Below are 24,846 nucleotides of genomic sequence, written 5' to 3' on the forward strand. Positions count from 1 at the left end.
GGCACAGGTCTTCTTTTCTGTCGATGATACTACACACGCAACCCATCAAACCGCCAACTGGAAGGGTCCTAAAATGGCCACCATCAGAGCCATCGGTAGATATGCTCAGATTTGGGATGGGTTCATGGGGCTCATCTAGGTTGTGGACATTTGAGTACCCATTCATCTCTATGTTGGGAACAGAAAAATCACTCTAAACAGAGCCAAGCCAGTTGAACCAAGAATAAAGGAGAGTGGTTAGTTTGGCACAGTTGGTTGTGCTGCCCGGGTATTTATTGGGTGGCCCCAAAGGGGACCCTGTGGGTGTGTGGTACAGACTGTTGGCCATGGATTCCACATGGGTGGTTGGGTCACTGCACCCTGGATTTTCCCTGGACATAGGGGAGAATCCACCCCATGGCAACACATATTGCCAGCCTCGTCCTCAAGGTAGGATGGGCATGTTCTGTTCTCTACTGTATGAACATTGGCTGCCGTCTCTGTCCCCTCCACTGGCCTGAAGGATGTTATAGCACGTATAGGAGCTCTTACTAAATTCACCCAGCAAGCCTTAAATGATAGCTGGCAAAGCCTGTCTTTACTGAACACTAAAATGTCTCTAAGGAGAAAGGCTGTTCTCCAAAATAGGACGACCTTGGACTTTATTACTGCTTCCCATGGAGGCACCTGTGCCATTATCCAAACAGAATGTTGTGTGTTCGTACCTGATAAGTGCAAATGTATTAAATCACACGAGGATACAAGTGAACATCCTGAGTGATCCGACCCCTAGTCTAGGGTATTTAATCAATCAGAGGTTTAGACCATGGGGCTCTTGGTGGGAAAAATGGCTGCTTATTTTGGGAATCATGATCTTAACCTTTTTTCTCTTGCATGTGCCTATATTATTGTTGTGGTATCTACTTCTAGTCACCCAGATAGCTGACAAATGAGCTGCCTCTGTGCTAATGAAACCCCTTCTGACTGCTCAGGGCCCACTGCAGAAGAGGGGGACATGCAAGATTTTAAGAGCTGGTCACAGGGAGGTCATGGAGAGGCTGGGACTGCAGGTTGACCCAAGAGCAGGACCCAGGCAATCGAGTCTCCTCCCCCTCCGCTGTCCTTGGAATGTAGTTCTGCCCACCATGCACACAGTGGGAGCCATGGCCTCTATACACACTTTTCAGATTCTAGTGGGTGGCAGGCACCAAGATCTACTCATCCTGTCATGCCCAGACAAGCCTCAAATGCAAGTTCCTTTGCTTATGAAAGCTGCTGCCCACCCATGTGGAGCAGCCTGCCCCTTCCTTCAGCTTCCCCCTGCCCTCGGCAAAGAGGGGCCACCTAGGAAGCCCCCAAGGTTTCATCCAACAGACTTTTTAAGGTGAAAATTATTTTCTGCTTGATACTGTCCGCCTTTAGAATACTGGCTTTCTCCTTTTGTAGAAAAATGGGAATGAAGCAATATGACATCTTTAAACTGTCCTTCCTATTAATGAGCAGACTCCTCATCAGGACAGACTGCAGTTCCCCAAAGAGAAGGCGGAACAGAAAATGCTTGCCTAATTTCCTGTATGTAGATTAGAGAACAGTCACTTGAGGGAGATTCATTCTCAGAGCCACGGCTGCATTTGCTCGGTTCTCTCTTGTTTTGTACCTGCTCTTCCCTGAACAGGGACCTCAGGCCACTAGATGGATTCTTCTGGGATCAGAAGCAAAGTGAGAATTTGGTGCTTGAAAAGGATCAAATTCTTAACGAGCCTTATCAAACTTATTAACAAGAAACATGAGCTGTGCTTCCTGGGGACTCGGTGAAGAACTCTGAGTTGGCTCAAGGAGGCATTTGCGAAGAGAAGTAACTCACAGAAACCAGAGGAGGTTTTATTTCCAGAAAGTGTAACTTGGGGTGGCAGTATGACCATAGAAATGGAATCCTCAAGGGATACCAGGTGGCACAATTAGCAGGAGATGCGAGAATATTCCTGCAGCTCCCCTTCATCGGTTTAGAAGTTATTTTGTCCCATGTGGGGATTCTTCAACTGTTTACACCTACAGATATGTCTCTAATATGTAGTTATCTCTATCATTAGTCATAATTATTCCTCCAAATCAAATTAATCCTACCACTAAATAAATGTTTTAGTTGGCCAAGTTGTGTGCGAAACCTCACTGCTTTTAGGTTTTTTGAACTTGTTATGATCAGTGTGGGACAGATTGAATGGTCCACCAAATAAACCACCCCTAGAGCCCCCAATCTGTTTAATTCAGCATAAGGATCTTGGTTCTTCCTCCACATGAATTAAAATTTCCATGAATTCTCAAGGTAATTAATTCAACCCTTTCTTCATTTTTCTTTTAACTTTAAAAATATGTGTGTGTATTTTCAATGATTATCAACAACTTTGGCCCAGATTTATCAACTGTTAAACATTTTAATTTTTTTCTCTCTATGTAAATACATATTTTTCCACGAACTTCTTGGAAATAAATTGCAGATATTATGACATCTCACTCACAAGTATTTAGCACTGGTCTTTTATAAATTAAGATGTTTAGTTATTAACTACCATTTCATCACACAAAGACTTTAATAAGAATCACATGCAGTTGTTTAATATCTAGTCCATTTTCAAATTTCCCTAGTTGCCCTAAAAATGCTATTCATAGGTTTTTTTAAAAAAATTTTTCCAGGATCTGATCAAATTTCAGGTTGTGCATTTAGTCTTTCTTAAATTAGAAAATTTTCTTTCATTTTTTTACTTTGTTTATTTTCTATGTCAAAGAACTTTTTGAGGATCCAAGCTAGTTATTGTAGAATGTTGTTTATCTTGGCTTTGTCTGATTGTTTACTTATGATTAGAATCAAGGTAGAGCTTTGTTTGGTAGAAATATTGCAAAGATGATTGTAGTAAATTAACTTATTGTCCAAAAAAATGTCACTACTCTCCTCTCGTCCTTGCCAACATTTCCTAGAAGAGCATATTTCTTACCCAAGTAGTGGGCTTGTTCTTGTTTTTCTGAGATTAACACGAGAAAAACATTTTCTAGATTTCAGAAAATTGAGTGATATATAGACCTGACCTGAAACCACAGCCTGGAGCCAAGTCTTGCTTGGATCAGAAGAACCTCGGCCAATCTGCAGATGTGTAAGCAAATAGTTTATTTGTTATCTGCCACTGAGATCTTATGGTTAAATGTTTTACAAAAGAGGTAAACGAGACATGAGTCATGTCAAATTTTCCTTTTAAGGTGGTAAGAAACCACATCACATGAGATCTACCCCCTTAATTTTTTAAGATACAGTATAGTAGTATTAACTATATTCACATTGTTGTATAACATATCTAGAACTTTTACATCTTGCATGACTGAAACTTCGTATCCATGAATAGCAACTCCTCATTTTTTTCTTGGCTTAGCACTTGGCAACCACCATTCCTCTTTCTGCTTCTATGAGTTTGACTACCTTAGACACCTCATGTAAATGAAATCATACGTGATTTTAGGAGGAAAGCCTTCAGTTTTTCACTATTGAGTATGATGTTAGCTGTAGGGTTTTCATACATGGTCTCTATCACGTTGAGGTATCTTCCTTCTGTTCTTAGTTTGTTGAGTGTTTTTATCATGAAAGGGTGTTGAATTCTGTCAAATGCTTTTTATGCATCTATTGAGATGATCATGTGATCTTTATCCTTCATTCTATTAATGTTATATATTACATTGACTTTCATATGTTGAATCATCCTTGCATCCCAGGAATAAATCTACTTGGTCACGTATGATCTTTTCAATGTGCTGTTGAATTTGATTTGCTAGTATTTCATTGAGGATTTTTGTGTTTATGTTTATCTAGATATTGGTCTGTAGTTTTCTTTTTGGCAGTGAGTTTGTCTGGCGTTAGTACCAGGGTAGTGCTGGCCTCATAAAATGAGTTTGGAAGTGCTCTCTGCTGTTCAATCTTTAGAAAGAATTTGAGAAGGATTGGTGATAATTTTTTTAAAAATGTTTGGTACATTTTACCAGTGAAGCTATTTGGTCCTGGGCTTTTCCTTGTTGGGAAGGTTTTGATTACTGATTTCATTTCCTTACTAGTTACAGGTCTGATCAGATTTTCTGTTTCTTCATGATTCAGGCTTGATAGCTTGTATGTTTCTAGGAATTTATTCATTTCTTCTAAGTTTTCCAATTTGCTTACAGTATAGTTCATAGTCATCTCTTATAATTCTTTTTATTTCAGTGGCATCAGTTGTGATGTCTCCTCTTTCATTTCTGATTTTATTTATTTGACTCTTCTCTATTTTTTTTCCAGTTAGTCTAGTTAAAGGCTTGCCAGTTTGGTTGATCTTTTGAAAAAACCAACTCCTAGTCTTGTCATTTTTTTCTATTTCCACCCTAACCTTTATTATTTCCTTCCTTCTGATGACTTTGGGCTTAGCTTGTTCTTCTTTTTCTAGTTCCCTGAGGTGTCAAGCTTGATTTTTATCTGAGGCTTTTTCAATGAAGGCATTTATCACTGTAAACTCTCCTGTTAGTACCGCTTTAGCTGCATCCCATGAGTTTTAGTATGCTCTGTTTTTGTTTTCATTTTTTTTCAAGGTAGTTTCTAATTTTTCTTTTGATTTCTTCTTTGACCCATTGCTTGCTCAAGAGTTCATTGTTTGATTTCCAGATATTTGTGAGTTTTTTCAGTTTTCCCCTTGTGCTTGATTTCTGGTTTCATTCCATCATGTTTGGAGAAGATGGTTGATATGATTTCAGTCTTTTACATATTTGGAAGACTTGTTTTATGACCTAACTTGTGACCTATCCTGGAGGATGTTCTATGCACGCTTGAGAAGAATGGGTATTCTGCTGCTGTTGTGTAGGATGATCTGTGTGTATCTGTTAGGCCCATTTGGGCTGTTGTGGTTATTTCAAGTCCTTTGTTTCATTATTGATCTTATGTTTGAGTGTTCTATTTATTATTGAAAGTAGAGTATTGAAATCTCCTACTGTTACTGTGTTGCTGTGTATTTGTCCCATCAGTTCTGTTACTGCTTTCTACATATATTTGGGTGTTCTTATGTTTGTTGCACATATATTTATAATTGTTACAGAGTCCTGGTGAATTAGCCCTTTTATCACTATATAGTGTCCTTTTTTGTCTCTCGTGACAGCTTTGACTTAAATCTATTTTGTTGATATTCTCATTTTGTTTGTGCCTCATTTTCCCGAGCTCGTTGAGCATCTTTATTATGGATATTTTATATTCTCTGTCAGGTAATTCATTTACCTCCCTTTCTTTATGGTCATTTTCTGGAGATTTATTTTGTTCCTTTGACTGAGCTATGCTTTCCTTTTTCGTCATATGCCTTGTAACTTTATGTTGCGATCCATCCATTTGGAAAAACAGTCACTTCTCCTAGTCTTTATAGACTGGTTTTGTGCAGTGAAAGACTGTCACTAATCTACCTGGCTAGAAATTCTGGGGGCCTCTCATACCTTTTGATGGAGGTGTCTTCTCTGGGCTTACGCATGTACATTTCCAATTAGAGAGGGTTTTTTTGCCACTATCTTTTTTCCAGGAGTTTGCCATCTCTTGCCTTCTTCTGGTGTCTATCTGTGGTACTGTAGTTTTCTGGAGTGTCTGTAAACTGCCTAGTTTTTCTCTGTTTTCAGTGTCCCCTAGGCTTCTAGAGAATGCCAGACCCTGTCAGTGTTCTGAGTCCATTATCTTAAAATTGGTCCCTTGGACAACCCCTGCAAAAACTAGACATTAGACAAATGCTCCACTCTTCTCTTTCCACATCAAGGGGAGTTTTGTTAGTCTCTGTTTTACTGTGTCCTCTGAATCAACAGCAAGCTCCTCAGCCCTCTTGCTCTCTGTGGCCCCCAGGAATGCAGGATGTACTGGGTCTTGTCAGTGTTCTGAGGTGAGAAAGAAACAAGACCCTCCGGCAGTCCCCCAAACAGTCAGAATGTTGGATGCATGCTCCAACTCTTTCCCTCCCCTGGGAGAAGCCAGGAATTGGGGATTTTCGCCAGCTTGTTCCACGTTGAACAGAGAGACTCTACTGAGTAAGTGTGTGTTAGTTCACATCATTGCCTTTGTTCTCAGTGGCACGCAATCTGAACCTTTTATTGTCAGAACTTGGATTCAGGCAAGAAAGAATGTAGTCCCTTAGGAAGATACCCCCCTCCTATCCACCAAACGTCTAAACCCTGAACATGTGTTTCAGCCTTTTCTTTCTCTCCCCGGAGAGATGCTGGAAGTGGAAGTTTTCACTGATTGCTTCAGCTGAGATGTGGGGAGGGACTAAGGTGAGTGAATACCGTGGATTTTCCTGCTGGCTTGATGTGCTGGTTTCACCCTTGCCTCTGGTGTAGGAGCCTCTTAACTGGTTTCTGGGTTTCTCACAAAAGGACTTGGTCCATGTATTATTGTTGAACCTGGGCCTCTGTGGGGAAGGAAGGTCTGAAGCTTCCTATTCTACTACTGTGCTGATGTCACTGTGTTCACTTTTTACATGATTTGACACCAGACTTCTCACTATTGATGGTGCCAAGTTTAATCATATACAGGTGATGATCAATACACCCTTCACTACAAAGAGATACTTTCTAATCTGTAAATGATAAGTCATCTGTAGGGTGATATTTTGAGATTGTGTGAATATCCTCTCTCTCAATAATCTTTCATTCAGTGGTGCTAGCGTTTGTTGGTGATCCTTGCCCGAATCAATTATTACATGAGGGCTCTGCTATGGACTGAATGTTTGCATCTCCCCTAAATCCCCAAATAGGAATATGTTAAATGCCTAATCCCCAATGTAATGGTATTTGGACATGGCACCTTTGGGAGATAATTAGGTCCTGAGGGTGGAACCCCTATAATGGGATTAAGGCCCTTATAAAAAAAGGCAGAGACAGAAGATCTCTCTGTCTCTGCTTGCACACACCAAGGAAAGGCCCCGTGAGGGCATAACCAGGAGGAGGGCCCTCACCAAGGACTCAAGCATGCTGGCATCCTGACTTCAGACTTCCAGAACCATGAGAAATCAATGCTGGTTGCTTAAGCCACCTAGTCTATGGTAGCTCTTAAAAATGATAATAAGGCTGATGCCATTTGCCCCTCTGATTCCCCCAAGAAAGAAAAATTAGATTTATGTATATATTTGTATACTCTGGGGAAGAGAAAGTACCTTGATCTGGAAGATGAAATAACCTCAAATATCATTAAGCTTTCAGTGTTTTTCTGGGGTTGGGACCTCTATTTGAGTCCTGATTCTGAGATAGAGAAAGGAGTTACAGAGCTGTGGTTGTGTCTTAAGAATGATTCTTGGGTATTTTCACGCTATCCCTGAGTTGAGCTCACATTTTGGCATGTTTAATAAAAGAAGGGGTTATCACTGAACAACAACTTAAGAAATTCACAAATAAGAGTGTTGGTTTAATTATGGTATATTCGTTGATCAGAATACCATGCAGCCATCAAAAGGAATGTTGTAGATAAATATTTGATAACATGGAAAGTTGTGTCTATTAAACAGTAGGTTACTTAATAATATACATTATGAAAAAAGAAATGCATGTCTACATGCAGTGAAGTTACATCACACGAGATTAAGTCATTTGTTAATCAGGAGGTTACTTATAGTCAAATTCTGCTTAGAAGTACTTTAATTCACCCATAAAGAATAATACATATGGTTTTATATATACACAAACCACTCAGGGACTCTTGTACATTTAGAAATTTGGGAACCATGGGATTAGACTAAAGGAAAAAACTAAAGGAAAGGCCTATATGAGGATATTTGGGAACTTGAACCATTCTCTCTTTAAAATAACTATCAGATCCCTACAAATGAATGGGAGAGGGGTGGGTTGAGAATAATAAAGTGTTTCTTAAGTGTACCATTTCCCTCTTTTTATTATTAAGCCTCTAAACATTAAGTGGATTAAATAGAACAGTTGGCTGTCGTGAGCATTGAATGAAGTAGTAGGGATCCATCTTGGGGAAGGCAACAGATAGCTAGGTCCTAAAGTCTATGCGCAAGTTAAATGTGTGAATGATTCGATTCGCAGTATGCTGGGTGTGTGTGTGTGTATTAAATTCTGGGAAGAAGTGTACCAAAAGTCTTAACAATTATTAATTATTTTTAGGCAGTAGTATATTTTGAGTCATTTTTATATCCTTTGTATCTTTTTATAGTATTTTCTAAATGTTCTACACTGAACATTTATTACTATGATGATTTGTTGTTGTTTTTTTACACGTATGTGCGTATTTAATAAACTTTGTTTTTTGGAGCAGTTTTAAATACACAACAAAATTGAGTGGAAGGTACAGAGAGTTCCCATATGTCCCCTGATCGCACTCATGCACTGCTTCCGCCGTTATCTCTACTCACGTTGCAGCAGTTGAACTTATGCTGTCACATCTTTATTGCTCAAAGTCTATTGTTTTTTTGTTTTTAGAGATTTTTATTTATTTATTTGACAGAGAGAGACAGTGAGAGAGGGAACACAAGCAAGGGGAGTGTGAGAGGGAGAAGCAGGCTTCCCACCAAGCAGGGAGCCCGATGGAGGCTCCATCCCAGGACCCCCGGATCATGACCCGAGCCGAAGGCAGACGCTTAATGGCTAAACCACCCAGGCACCCCTCAAAGTCTATTGTTTACATTAGGGTTTAGGGTTAAATCTTAGTGCTGTAAGTTATATATATATATTTAAAAACAACAACGACGACAAAGGACTGTGATTTTTTTTTTTTTCTAAGTCAAAGCTACAGTCCTGAGTGAATCTAGGCAGTCAGCAGGCCTTGCAACAAAAATACTTTTCTCCTATTGGGTCCCAAGAAGGAGTCATGGATCAATGTTCATGGGCTGTGGGACGGCTGCCTTGGGTAAAGGGCAGGACAGCCTCCGCTATAGTCACCCTGTGGGGCCTCAGCAATGGCACTCCTCACTTGGGGTAGCACTTGAGGTCATGCTAGAGGGACAGGGAAAAGGAATAAACTAGTTCAGATTAAATACCGTTTATCCTAAATTGCTTTCTACGATATAAACAATCCTGAAGATGATGGTGTTTTCTCCTATTCATACCAAGTGTAAATTAACAGTTTCACTATAACTGAGTCAGAATCTTCTGAGTTCAGATTGCAGTTCCCCCAGGAGTGTCAAAATGCAATATGATTTCTCAGAATTTCCAAAATTAGCTTTGAGTGGTGGTTATTAAAATAAAGACCTCGGTGGTCCAGTCACGGGTTGTCTCTTCACATTAAAGATCCTTTTTCTACCACCGGCCTTATAATTATACTGACTTACAAGATATATTTAAATCAACATGTGATATAAAATAATATGAAGGAGTAATAAAACAATGCTTTAGGAAAAATAGCAGCATTGGGAATCCTTTCTGTAGATGGTAAATAAGCCATACTTAAAACTCAATTTGAACATGGATCACATTACAGGTAATTGTCAGAAACAATAAATAACATAAGTAACATTTTATTGGGCACCAGTTGTGCACCCGGCATTACATTAGATGCTTCACATCTCCCTTAGTCCTGTCTGGTGGGCAATTTTTCTTAAAACCATCTTATAGGTAAGGAAACTGAGGCTCAGAGAGTTTAGGAGACTTGGCCAAGGCTATTAAACCGATCAATAACAGGGCCAGGACTCCAAAGTTCATACTCTGCCTGTTCTAGAAATACAATCTTCTATTTCCAGAGAACAATGGGGGCTCGGGGAGCCTCCAGATGTCAGCATTTGGGGAGATACTTTAACGAAGAATCAAGAAATGGGAAGCGTCTTTGAATATACTATAGCTGAAAGGAAAACGGCAAGATGGCAGCAGTAAGGAAGGGGGTCGGAAAGCCGAGTGAGAACAGCCTAAACAGAGGATGGCAGCGTGTGCACGGGGATGGGACGGGACAGTGTGAAGGGGGAATTCAAATAATGCTTAGCAAGCAGAAGTGAGGGGCAGCCAGAGTGCTATTTAAGGAGGCCAATGATGGAGAGCAGGGAGAAGCTACATAAAGTCTAAATTGGTGATTACGAGGGAATTTATTGATGGGAGTAAAATCTTAAATTGCATGCTTAATGTCAATCTAGTTTACAGTTTTAGGTAATGTAAACTAAGGGTGACAAATTCAGAACAGATGGCAAGAAGCAAATCTTACAGAGAGCAAGTCGAAAATGCCTGTGGAACGGACATCCTGCAGGGACAGCACGCAAATTCACTTCCAGGGGACTTCACTCCCCTCATCAGTGATTTACGTGTGACAGTCATGGGCGGAAAGTACCCGCTAACAAAGTTCCCTCCAGTTTCCAGCGAGGAGAGTCTGTTAACTCGTTTGGTGTGATTTGCTGATTGCATTTCAGGGGAAGCACAGGAGCCTCCTAATAGGAACATTGTGGCAATGACTTTTAAAAACAGATGTACTGTGATAATCTAATGGCAAATTCCTTTCCTCAACTTTCTCTCCAAATGTTGTGTCTGCTTTGGAGAACTGTTCAGAAATGTTTGGGCAAGCGCTGTGTCGTGCGTGCAGTGTTGGGTACCCACTGTTTGACTGAAATAGGAATTGCAGGGAAACGGGTTTGGAAATGTCGTCTTCTCTTACCACCATTCACACCAAAATTGTTAACTGTTAAAGAGAGAGAGAGAGAGAGAGGGAGAGAAAATAAGAGCGGGAGAGGGGCAGAGGGAAAGGGAGAGAGAATCCTGACTCCCCACTGAGAATGGAGCCTTGCACAGGGCTCAAACCCAGGATCCTGCGATCATGACCTGAGCTGAAACCAAGAGCCAGAAGCTTAACTGACTGAGCCACCCAGAGGCCCCCAGCGCAATGACACTTAGATGGATGAAAGGCAAGGCTCCATGTTGTTTACAGGAGAGAAGTCTACTGTACAGGGCCACACGGGGGGTGGGGGGGGGTGGGGGGGGAGTTACCCTGGGCGAGGGTAGCAGCAAGTTAGAAATGTAGAAGGTGGCTGACGTTCAGGTCAGCAACTGTGGTGAGAGTAGCTGAGTGTCCTGGGCTTTCTGGGGACTGGCTAATTTGGCTATTCTGTGGGGTCTGGGGCACAGATACTGTCCTTCCTTGTTAGACACAACCGGTCCTTGGGGAAGTTGGAGTATTTGCCTAGTGGTTCTGGGGAGTGCTAAGGAAGTGGTTGAAGAGGGGCTTAGCAAATTGCTTGGGGGAAAAAAAAAAGGAAATGGAGAGTTTTTAGCCTTGACTTCAATGCGGAGTTGAGTTGGCACTTATGAAATATTGTATTGTGTTGTAATGATTGTTGACATGTTGGAGCTCGAACCTACAGGAACTGTCATTTTTCTACACTCTTTCTGCCTTTGAATTTTACGTGAATGCGGGGGCATCAAGACCCTTTGTGATAAGGAAGGTGTGGCTAATCTTTTCTCTTTTTGAATTCCAAACTTTTTCCAACTGCTCCATTTTTATCAATAATACACTCTTTCGGTCTAACAGGGGAGAAGTCCCTGCTTCTGTAGCTGCCTGCCTTCTCCTTGAGAACGTATTCATGCCTTTCCAGTCCTACAGCTGCCCTCTTAGCTCAAGCCTGGATTCTCTCCCCTCATTATTTTAGCAGCTCTTTAAGCCACTTTCCCTTCTTCCAGTTCCAGCAAAGTATGGCGTGCGGAGGAAACCCAGGCCATTGCCTGTTTTTGTGAATAAAGCTTTCCTGGAACATGGCCATCCACATTAATTTACGTATTCTCTCTGGCTGATCTTACATTATAAGGCAGAGTAGAGCAGTTGCAGAAGATGCAATGGCCCCCAAACCCTAAAGCATTTACTCTCTGCCCTTATAGAAGAAGTTTGCCAACTCCTGTGTAGACTAGAAGATACCTATCCCATTCCAAATTCTGATTATGTCGCTCTAGAAGGTAAGAAGGGGAGAGGAAGGAACTGACATTTGTTGAGGACTCCATGCAGATCCCGGACGGGGTATTTTGCATAAGTGAAACCCAGGGCTATAAACTCAGGGGAATAAGAGCCATCACTTCCCTCCTCTTTTCTGAAACTTTATGGAATTTCTATTATGCAATCCTATCTGGGGTGCCTGGGTGGCTCAGTCGGTGAGGTGTCTGCCTTTGGCTCAGAACATGATCCCAGGGTCTTGGGATTGAGTCCCGCGTCCAGCTTCCTGCTCAGCGGGGAGTCTGCTGCTTTCTCTGCCCCTCCCCCTACTCATGCTCTCTCTCTCTTGCCCACTCGTTCTCTCTCAAATAAATAAATAAAATCTTAAAAAAAAAAAAAAGAAAGAAAGAAAGAAATCCCATCCTGTGGATGGCAGGGACTCAATCTTTGCACTTCAGTCTTGCCCTCTCTTAATCTGTGCTCCGGGTTGGGGTGAGGGTACAGTGCCTGCCAAGATGTCGGATGGGCTGGGCTGCCTCTGGTCACTGCCATCAATGTCATTGCTGTCACTCCCACCAGGTAATTGTCGCTCACTCATGGAGGTCTTGCTGCCATTGTTCTTGTTCCCATTAGGAAGGCCATTTTGGATAGACTTCTCTTTGCATCTGTTCTGACACTCTGGGATTGACATTGTGATAAATCTCTTACGGGGTGCTGGGGTTACAGGACCTCTGAGAGGTTGTGGGAGGCCTCATCTGCTTCCGAGCTCGGGTAGGTACATGTGATGCCTCCACTGCTTCTTGGCCACCCTGAGTCAGAGAAACCTTCTGTTCCGGACACATTTTTCCATTTTTCTACAGTGGTCTTGTTGCTTCCTGAAAAATGAGCTATAGGCCTCCTGTGCTCTCAAAACCCATAAGCCTATCCAGTGTTTGCCTCCATTCCCTGGAGTTCAGCCTGGGCTGAGTTCCTGTAGGAGGTTCTCTTTTCCCAGAGGTGCAAAGTTTAGTCAATTTGGTGTTCCCTTCTACCTCTCCTTCATTGCCCAACTTGGAGAACTTTGTCTAATTCAGAGCCAAGGCAGCAGAAGTGGGAAAAAGGAAAGTTTCTTTCTACTCATCACACATTTTTCTAAATTGATGATAGATACCTATGACTTCTTTTCATTCTTTGCTGAGCTTTAGATATCTAAATCTTAAGACCCAAGAGTTGACTCCTGTTTGCTGTCTCATGCCTTCCTTGAGGCAATGAACCCCAAGTTGACAAGAATTTATGACAACACAGGGCAAAGCCATGGGTTACTATTTCATCATAGTCCCCTCCCCCATCAGCCTCCCCCACCTCCATACGCACATTATCTTATTTGGTCCTAACAATAGTGCTGACAGGCAGAGATTTCTGCTTCCATTATGTAGATGAGCAAATAGATTCAGATGAATTAAGTGCTTGAGTAAAAATATGAATTTGGGTCTGATGGCCCCCAAATGAGTGTTCTCCCTCTTATACTACACTGCATCATGAATTTTACACTAAAATTTGGCTCTAACATCTCTATTCTATTCTTCTGCCTTATTTAAAGTCTACTCTGTAGATTAGGCATCTTATTACTCCCTTTATTGTAATGATTTTATAGCTTATTGGACTCTATGTATTATGAAATCTCTAGTCAAAAATATAAACTAAGCCACTGTACATTTTCATTTGTTCATTTAGTCATGGAACAAATATTCATTGGTCCATCGAGTGCAAAGCAGCATGGTAAGCACTGTGACTCTAGGATTTCGTTCCTCATCCTAGGGGATGTATAATATAGGAAGGGGTAAAGACATTCAAGTAGTCTTCACTCCTACAAGATATATTATTAACAGAGTTAAATCCGTGTGCAAGAAATTTGCCGTGGTTCCACAGAAGAATATTTAATTTGCCTGGGGGGATCAAGGATGGCTTTACGGATGAAGCAATATCTGAATTGGATCTTAGAAGATGTGTAAAACTTGGAATGTGTGGGTAAGTAAGGTATGCAGGACTCTCAAGCTACTGCCTAAGCAGAGACACAAAGTCAAAGAACGTGGTCTATTCCTGGTGTTTGGACTGGCAAACAGACTGGCATGTCGAGTCACACAGTGAATGGATGGATAGAGTCGGATACAGGCTTCTAGATATGCATTAGGACCTGAGAAGGAAGAACTTTTAATGTCCCACCAAGAAGTATGAGTATTATTTCCAGGTAATAGGAAAACACTGCTGACTTCTAAAGAGGGGAGTACGATAGTCTAACCTGAAATCAATATATTTGGTAACTCTGGCATGTAATTTGTAAGGGCAGAGAAGAGGTGCAAATCTTTGGTTAAAAATAACATTCTAATTATTTGTATATTCGAGTCCATTGTCCACCTTATTCATCTTCTTAATTAACACGGGCAAAAAACAGTTGACGGGGGTGTGAGACCATGGTTCAGTAGAGATCCTGACTCTTGCCTGCTTAGATGTCCTCTGTAGACTGTGTGCTCATTAGTCCAGAGGTGTTAGTTCTTCAGTTCCTTTTATAAGCAGCTTGTTATTTTGTCATTGGATAATAATGGATGTGTCAGAATAAATATGTCTCAACTGCCTGAGAAATGCTTACCTGTCATAGAATGCAGTGACATAATTTTTGAGGTGATATACACCTTTCTTGTGAAGCCTAAGCTTGTTACCAAGGTCTGACTTTTGACTGTACATAGTTTTTCTCGTAAAGAATGCAATATATCCTGTTAACTCTTTTTTTTTTAAAGATTTTATTTATTTATTTGACAGAGAGAGAGACAGCCAGCGAGAGAGGGAACACAGCAGGGGAGTGGGGGAGGAAGAAGCAGGCCCCCAGCAGAGGAGCCCGATGCGGTGCTCGATCCCAGAACCCTGGGATCACGCCCTGAGCCGAGGGCAGACGCTTAACGACTGAGCCACCCAGGAGCCCCCATCCTGTTAACTCTTAATTTGCTCTTCCCAGCTTTCTGAAGCCTTCTGTCACCGTATATATAAAGCTCAGGGACTGTCGGGGTGTTCTGGAGCATTGTTACAAATAGTCAACTTGTTTTCATTGTAGGAGCAACAGACAGAAAAGGAAAAGATTAAGTGCAACATGATCCATCTCTCCTTCTAACCTCACCATGTGAAGCTAGAAGGAATATGTTTCCTTACTCTGAACAGTGTAGAACATGTGGATGTATTTATTGGCTCATCTGATTGGCTGATAGGTCAGAAAATATTTGCCATATACCTTATGCTAGGCACTGGATTGGAAGGTAGGCTGAGTTGGGATTATAAGGCTCAATCCAAGGAACACATAATTGAACCTTAAAATCCAACTTGGCTCGCGTGCTACACGTATCAGCTAATCAACAACAACACAATTTTCCGCTACATCTAATTAGGGTACATTTCAGTACCAGGTGCTGTGGAAGATACAAATATATGTCAAACAAGGCGTATCCAAGTGGATGAAAAAAAATCCAGTAAATTGTTCACCACTCACATTCAGCAGCAACAGAAAGTAGACCTACAATAGTGTTTAAGAGGTCAGAAGAGCGAAGTTTTCTATGGACTTGGTCTTGGCCCACGTTGACGCGATGTCTCCGACTTTACTCCCGCATCTTTAGTCATAAACAATGTCAATCCATTGAAACTACGATTCCAACAGTGGTCTGAGATTGTTAAAAAATATAAGAAATATTTTATAATTTGTATTGAGTTATACTCCAATTAGTTACTAAATGAAGACAATTTCCCGTAAGTTCTTTTAGAGATGAGAAAATTAGTTATGGGTGAGCGTAGGCCATTAATTATTTCACGTACCTGGCGACCTCCAGGGAATGCCATGGCTTCACAATGTAGCCCCAGAGTGTGAAATTTAGCATTTGATTCCCTGCATTTGTGAAGATGAGTAAAATTGGATGACTCCCTGTTGACTAGGCATCCGAAGCCGTTACTGTGTGTTGTTTATTTCCCTAGAGAGCAAGAATTCTATAACATCCTGCTTTTAGTCAAATTATGCCTCTTTCTCCCCAAAGATCTTCACATGCAAGTAGGTTAGATAAACTGTAAGAGTTCATAGTGACAGGCCTCTGGGAATAGAGAAATATTCCTATATTGCTTTAAAGATTATTTTAGATTATGGAATATTCCAAACACGCAGAACAACATAGAAAATAATGTAATAAAGACCACGCACCCTTTATCTAGATTTCATAGATGTTAAACATTTCGCCTTTTTTTTTTTTTTTTGCTTCATATTTCTCTCTCCTTTTAAAGAGCTAGAATAATTATCAATACAGTTAATGCATCCGCCCTGCATCACTTCGTCTTTTCTGGCTCCTGAAGCAGTTGCTATTCCGAAGGACCGTGTCATTTCCATGCATACTTACATTTTTTATGTCTGTGTCGCTCTCAAGGAACAAAGCATATTGTTATTTTTGTGTCTTACGGTTTTACATAAATGCCATCAGAGTGTATGTATTGCCACACCTTGCTCTTTGCAGTCAGCAGTTAGGTTCCTGAGACTGTCCCATCCTGCTGCAGGTAGGCCTAGTATACTCACTTGAACTGTTGTGTCGTATTTCATTGTCTAAGTTACTCATGGCCTATTTAGGCTCTTCCCATTTGTTTTCTTTTTCTTTTCTTTTCTTTTTTTTTTTTTTTAAGATTTCATTTATTTATTTGACAGAGAGAGAGAGACAGCCAGCGAGAGAGGGAACACAAGCAGGGGGAGTGGGAGAGGAAGAAGCAGGCTCCCAGCAGAGGATCCTGATGCGGGGCTCAATCCCAGGACTCTGGGATCATGCCCTGAGCCCAAGGCAGACGCTTAACAACTGAGCCACCCACGCGCCCCTCCATTTGTTTTCTATCATTAAGGCTGCTTTTGCACATGCCCACGCTTCTTCGTGTAGTGAAATTGCTATGTCATAACTTCGTGTAGTCTCTGCTGCTGAAAGTTGGCCAATTTGTGATGGCTCCAAGACAGAAGTTCATTTCTTGCTTGCGTAATAACCCAAAGCAAGGGCTTATGTCAGTGGGTGGTCTCTTCAGTGAGGGGACTCAGGGACTTAGCCTCCTTCCAACTGGGTCTCCCACTTCCCCTGAGCTCTTCATGGATGGCATGCAGCTGGGTGAAGTGGAAAGAACGTGGAGGAGGCACGTTCACTCTCCCGAGAGCTCTAGGTCGGAGCTGGCACAAACTGCTTCTACTCTTCCTGGAGGGATAACTGATTTGTTATTTATGCACTCGGGGGCAGTTATCCTTGCTATAAAAGTCACTCATAGCAGGGATGATCTTTAGTCCCTTGCCCTGGAAAACTTCCAGGTCAGCTTCTACACACTGGCCTGGATTATTATTTTTTTTAGGTGTCTTTTAATTTTTGTTTGTTGTTTACCGAAGTGTATTTGACGTACAATATCTTAGTAGTTTCAGATGTACATCGTAATAATTTGCTTTTTTTATACTTTGTGAAATGTTCCCCACAACAAGTCTAGTTACCATCTGTAACTACATACAATTATTACAGTGTTATTTACCATATTTGCTATGCTGTAGATTACATTCCCATGACTTATTTACCTATAATTGGAAATTTGTACCTCTTAATTCCCTTCACCTATTTCCTCTGTCTCCCCCTGTGCCCCCCATCCCCTTGCCGGCTCAGGTAACCAAGAGTTTGTTTCCCGTATCCATAATTCTGTTTCTGTTTTGCTTTGTCTGTTCCTTTGTTTTGTTTTTTTTAGATTCCACATAGAAGTGAAATCATACTTGTCTTTCTATTTGTCTTTTCAGTCTGAATCCATACCACCCTGAATACACCTGATCTCATTTGGCCTGGATTGTTGTGGATGCTAAAATTGTCCTAGATCTGCTCCTTGGGGGCCAAGGTGGAGTATGCGCAGTTATAAATACATTGTCCTGTACCTGGATTAATACCTCACACCAAAGCTTAGGGAGAAATCAACCTTGCTTTCTAAGGTAGACCCTGATGGTAGGTGGGGTTTGTTCAGTTACTTGGCTCTGGGACCTGGGGGTAGCGAGGCATGGCTGAGGTCACTCCTGCAGGTTGGCCTTAATCTGGGGCTTAGAATCCTCTTGAGAGTAAATGCAATAGAAGACAAATGGGCAGATTCGGTCCCAGCCTCAGTTAGCAAGGTGTATCAGAGTGACCAAATCAAAGGTATACTCAGAAAAATTTGCCAAAAGCCTAGATGATGTAGAAAGGAGGGCTTGATGTTGTTGGAAGTTAATCATCTGTGGAAGTTAATCATCTTCTGCCCAACCTGCAAGCAGAGGCACTGACTGTCTTTATTCTGAACCATCTTGACTCATTTCCCAACGATCATGACTGTCTTCCAAGGGCAGTCTGCTTATTATCTATTAGAAAAGAACCAGATTCCCTAGGCTCAGGGTTCCTCTCCTATAACTCAACCCCCTGCATGTGCAGGTGCCAGCTTGTCCTCTTTAAATATGCCTCGGTGAGCCAACACAAGGAAATGCCAGTACTACTGTTATCGCTGTGAGTGATAAAGGTCTTTGTTTCAGAGCCAGGAATCTCTTGTCTTCTGCCGGCATCCATGACACTGTGACAGGTTAACTTGTTAGCTTACAAGTTGAGGAAAAAATCTCAGTTTCTTTGAAATTCTTGCCAATGAGAAAATAAAGATAACACTACTTGGGTGATCTTGGGCAAGGCACCTACCCACCACGGGTCTGTTATTCCATATTTTTTATAAGTAAAGAGACGTGAGTAAGACCAGACTGCTGTTAAGGCCCTTGATAATCTGAGGAGCCATGGTTCTGTGATTCTATGGGACAATGTCTTGGTTCTTTGCTCAGCATAGCCCACTGGAATGGGGTTTCAAGAGGTGCTTATTTATGCTATCAGCGCCTTTGGCTACTCTTCCTTGGTGCTTCACATTTTATGCTCCTCTGTCTTGACACCTTACACTTGCATTTCTAAGGCAGTAAGTAAATGGTAAATTCCTCAGAAGAAATTTGAGAAACCATGATTTTGAAAAGGACAGTACCGTGGTATAATCCATAGATGGTATTTTAAATCTCTAATTTAGTGAGTGAGTTGAGGAAAATCCATGTTTGGTATGGCCTCCATTTTAGCGGACAGCCACTCAAGACAGTTCTGCCCATGCTGGTTTGTCTGAGGATCGTCAAGATATTAGCACCTGCATTTTCTTGCTCACCAGAGGAATAGAGAGATCAGGAAGCTAAGCAAAGGGCACTAACTCAAGAGACTTAACTTTAGGTACCCTTATTTGTTTTGAATATCAAATCAGTTGTCTTTTCTGTTGTCGTGAAGGTTTTCTACTGGTGAACTTGGTTGCTAATGGTATTTCCCCTAGGGAACACTGTAAGGCTTGACTGCAGGGTAGGGAGCCAGTGAGAGTCCAAAGTGGAAAAGCGATCAGAATCCTTGGGCATGGTTGTGACTGAGGCATTTGCTCTTTGCACCTCAAATTATTCTTTAACTCAGGAGCCATTGCTCACATACGTGACGGGGGGCAGCGGTGAGGGGTCAGATGTTGGTGAGGGCTTGCTGGAAAGGGGAGAGGCCCAGGCTGGGAGGGGAGACAGGAGGGCACTGCAGGGAGAACCTCTGGCAGCCCCGGAGGCAGCCCTAGAGCAATGGCGCTCACTGTCCCAGCGCAAGGCCCTCATCGGTTCATTCAAGCCACGGACCTCGGGGCCTGCGAAGGAACACTCGCTTCTTACTCTGGCTCCTCTTCTGGAACACGGAGGAGCACTGGGCGCACAGACACCTTTTCCATCTCTAAGGCCAGCGCTGCGAAGACTCTGTCGTAGCTCGTGGTCCTGCAGTCTTTCACTCTGGAGCATTGCGGGCACCTCTCCCCAGACACTATCCAATCCCCGTTAACTCTACGAGGCTCTTAAATATTCTTGAGGTGCTGCTGCTACCTTTGCACATGGCATATACCCCCACTATGAGGTATGTTTTCTTCTGAAATTTTCAGGCCTGCAATTCTCTCACTTTAAAAAAAGAAAAAGAAAAAAAAAAAAAAAAGGAAAGATCCGTTATCGAGGGAACTTGCTTTTTTGTTATTAAGGCCCTGAACCACAAGGGTGTCTGATTAAATTAACCACAAGTTTCAGAGCACAAGCAATACCCTGTTTAATCTTCAATTTTCTTATTCATACAGGAGTGATAGCAATGCTTTTCTCCCTTCCTATTACATTCGGGTCCCTTGGCACAGGAGACACTTCCTGTGGCTGGCTCTGAAAAGACACGTGTCTCATAAGTGGGAGTCAGAATAGATCAGTGTTATAGATCTTTGAGGACATTTGTTACCTATAAAATAAGATATGAGAGGGAGGAGGAATATATTCTGGGTGGAAGAAAATATTTCGTATTTTCACAATCATATTTTCTCAGAAATATAGTGTATCCAAATATCCAATACATGAAAAGGGACCATTTGTCTGCTTTTTTTCCCCTTCCCTCCTCACTTGACTGTGTTTTTCGTTACCTATCTTATCTTTTCATTTTAGTTCTGCACTTCACCTTGTCCTTCCCTCATATCCCCTTCTCTCTGAATTTATTAATCAAGTAATCCATCTTTACCACGTAGGCAGTGCGGCCACCACAAATCTGCACCTTCTCAGACTGACTATAAAGTAAAGCTCTTTGAGAAACCTCAGAATGGTGACTGGTTGCATAAAGTAGATTATGCCTGTCTGGAGTACCCTGGAAATTGTTGTATTCTACTTATTACCTGTCTTTGAAATGAAAATATCAAGATAGTTTATCTTTGAAATGCTCCTCTCCAGACGATGAGGTTGAAAACTTAATAGTATCATGAATTCAGTTTAAAACAACAATCTATTTATTCAGGATACTCTCTCCCCAACACTATACCTTGGAAATGTCCTCAATAACACTATATATTTTAGTATTGTTTTTATTGCCTTAATTTATTGAGGCCAAAGTGTACTTGAGATGGGGAGAGGCAGGAAGGCAGGGGGGGGAAAGCAGGAGAGAGAGACAGACAGAGACAGAGAGAAAATCTGTCTGAGGATGGAAGTGTTTCAGGAGTGTGATTTGCTCTTTGGTTTTTGTCTGTCTTTCTCAGATACGCTCCACCTTAGTGAAGGAGTCATCCATTAGTTTGATGATTCCACTTTATATCCTCTAACACTAAGACTTGAAGATTGATGGATTTAAAGCTGCTCACTTATTTCTTTCCTCCTAGAGGACTGGTCAAAGTACAAGCAAAAATGGACTCTATTTCTTACAGCTGACCCTGTATTTCCACCTGTGGTTCTCGGCGGGGGGTGGTCTCTCTTATTCTCAATGTCTAATGACATTTTCGGTGGTCACAGCTTTGTGCAGGAGGCTGTTGCTGGCACCTCGTTGGTAGAGAGGGAGAGGCTTCTAGATCTCCTACAGTGTAGAGTACAGCTCTCCTAACAGGGAGTGATCGGATCCTAACGTCACTGGTGCTGAGGTTGAGGAACCCTGATGTACATTAACCAGACTAAGAAGCTAATGGTGAAGGTGGGTGACGTAGAAAAGAAGACAGGAAGGAAATCAAAATAAATGGAGAATTACTGCAGGCTCAATAGCCCCTTAGTGTATGTTATTTCTTTCACTTACTCCTCATAAAACTACCAGAAAAAAAAGTATCATTGTTTTTGCTTTTATATTTTCTTCAGTCAGTGGAGGACTCTAGGACTCAGAGAAGTTAAGTGACACGCTTTGAGTCCCTTGACACAAGTGTGATTCTGAAGCCCATGATTGTCCTCTTTCCCCTCACTGGGAGCAGGGAGACAATATTCCATTGAGGTCTTCGACTGGAGAGAATGGATGTCGGACTGGTACGTTTAGCCAATAGATTCATACATATGGATGCTCATTTTATATCAAATAACCAAATGACTATGCATTTCTAGGGCGGTTTCAACTTTAAGTACTTGGAAGAATTTGATTTGTATCCTGGTTTTGTTCGGAAAAATATAGCCATTCCCCCTTTCCTATGCTTTTTTTTTTTTTTTTTAAATCGTACTTAGAACCTTCACTAATCACATAGATCTTAGGTTATGGTATGTGATATATAACATAAGGGTCTAGACAAAGGACAGTGTGCCATTGGTCATGAATTAAGAGCACATAGATGACAGATGCCCCAGACGGGAGGCTTTAGCTGGGAAAGAATAAGTTCCCGAACCAAAAGTGATTGGACATAAAATGTCTTACCAAAAGGACTGGATCATCTTTTTCTCTGGCTATCTTGAAGAATAAAATAGATTTTCATTCATTGGAACAATTTAGGACTTTCTTCCTTGAATATCCCTGTAAAGAATTAGGTTTTCTCCCTATGGCTACATTTTTGATCAAAAGAAAACAGTGGGATAAAAAAATTTCCATAAAAATTCAGCTTCTTTGGGCACAATTAAACATAAATGACAAGTGATAGGGAGATGTAATTTCTTCTTATTGACCTCTGACCTTCTAAAATAGAATACCAGGGCCTGGCCATCTATATTTTCTATGAGGTCCACAGAAGATTTTATTTTAGTAATCCCAGTGCTCTGAATTCAGTACTACGTCATAATTACTTCCTGTTGATGATGGTTATCTTGCTAGTTGCCCAACCCACCTGCTCTTGGGCCAACATGGACCCCAATCCCCATCTACATTTGTTAGATTTTTAAAAGGGCTGTGTCCTCAAATGCGATGAGTAGAAATGGCTGTGAATAACGTTTAAAAGCATCAAACTATTGCTGTAGCAAAAGAGTGTAAGTGTTTTGTAATAGGGTTTTAAAATTCTGAATATTCAACCTCTCTGAGTCTCAGGCTCTTAATCTGGAAAATAGAGATGACAGTAAAATCCTTACTTCTTTTATGACTTTAAAGATAAAATGAGGTAATATATAAAACTACTTAGTAAACTGGGAAAAAAAGTAAGATATTGTTGGTATATTTTTTACCATTTGACACTTTGTTATACTTATTATTTTTGACAACTTGGGTCTTTGAACTTCACCTTTAGTTTTAGAGAGTCATTTTAAATCGATGTGTTTTTTAAACAAAATTCCTTACCTGACGTGTGAATCCCTCTACAGAAGAGATCTCAAACTCTAAGTATATAGAGTTTAGCTATATAGTTTAGCTCACCGATTGTTTAAATATATATTTTTTAAGATTTTATTTATTTATTTGACAGAGATAGAGACAGCCAGCGAGAGAGGGAACACAAGCAGGGGGAGTGGGAGAGGAAGCAGCAGGCTCATAGCAGAGGAGCCTGATGTGGGGCTCGATCCCACAACACAGGGATCACGCCCTGAGCCGAAGGCAGACGCTTAACCGCTGTGCCACCCAGGCGCCCCTAAATATTTTTGTTTTTAAAGAATCAGTTACCAATACTTAAAAATCAAGAGACTTCTTATAAAAGTTTGGAATTCTGATTTCCATTGAGAAACCAGAACACTTAACCTGTGTACCATCAGGGCATCAATCTGTTCCTGCCAAGTAGCCTTGTCTAGATCCTGTAGGCTGGGAATTTGTCACCCATATCCTACAACAGAGACTCTCAAAGTGTGGCCCAGGGCCAACAGAGTTTGCATCACCTGGGAATTTGTTAGAAATGTAAATTCTAGGGCCTCCCTTCAGACCTACTCTATCAGAAACTGGAGCTATAGCCCAACAAATGGCTTTACGGAGCCTTCTTGGTGATTCAAATATACTCCAGAGTTTGAGAAATAGTGCCCTATGAAGGCCAGTCAAATGTCCCAATGACTTGTTTCTGTATTTGTCTAGCATCCGGTGACTCACTTTTGCTTCTGATTGTCATAGAGTTCTTCCTCTTATTGAGCCTCAATTTATTTCCCTGTCACTTTCATCATTGTGGCTTTTCCTTCCTTTGCTCTTTTGGACTTGAGGTAACTAAGAAGAACAATGTCCTGTAGTCCTTAGCATTTTCAATAAACAACAGCAATTTGCGGTGACAGGCCCTCTTAACCCTGAGCTGATAGAGCTCTTGTCACTCTTGGAGCCATCCTTCTTTTCCTCCTGCCTGTTGACATTCTTAAAAAACTTCAATTCTTCCTCTTTCAAAACTAAGCAATTGTAAGCAGCCCCAGAAGGAATGCAAATCTGTGCTTTTATTTTGACACTTTTTTCCAACATTGATTAGATAATTTCTGATCTGTTCTATTGTTTTGTAGTAGAGTGTGAAAATTTCTAGAGATTACTCTCCATTGGCGTTCCCTCCTTGAGGGAAAATTCATAGCATAAGAACTAACTGTTATAATATGGAACCAATATTCCTGTGAGATTTGTAAATTAAATTTTCTTTCCAACTTTTGTTTAATATATTCAGTGTCACCTTGTAAGGCAACTGAGATAATTTTGTGTATCCTATCAATTTGTTTCTTGTTTGACATCTGTGTTTGTTTATATAGCTTTCAGAAGTGGAGAATTCTGTCGCCAATTAATGTTGATGGCTTTGAGTTAGAGAGAAGAGAGTATGTTTATAAATGAAAGTTTTTGTTTTTAAGTTGTGTTTTATTGTAGCTGAGTGTTTTCCAAATAAATATTCACTGACTTTATTGAATATTTCAATTGGGTAATGGAATCACAGGCTTTCAGAGAAGTGGGGCTCAATTACGATATGTATTTATGGGAGATTTCTCTGCCATTGAGCAGGGAGACGATTGAAAATACATTAAGGGAATATTTCAAGTAATTGACCAAGTATCTATTTCCTCGTGAGGCTGAAATCTTGGCCTAAAGCAACTGTTCCAACAACTTCAACAAGGACATTGTTAAGAATATTGTCTATCAGAGTAGGAATTTCTGATTTCTGATCTTCCAGATTGGCTGAAGACCCAGGAGAGAACTTACTAAAAATCCGAACTCAGTCATCCTGTGGTGGGGACTGAGAAGAAGTATTTCACAAACTGCCCCAGGTGATTTTTCACATGTAGCTGGCTGTGGGACCCA

The sequence above is a fragment of the Ursus maritimus genome, unplaced genomic scaffold (genome assembly GCF_017311325.1).
Source record: "Ursus maritimus isolate PB19 unplaced genomic scaffold, ASM1731132v1 scaffold_10, whole genome shotgun sequence".
NCBI classification, from domain to species: Eukaryota; Metazoa; Chordata; class Mammalia; order Carnivora; family Ursidae; genus Ursus; species Ursus maritimus.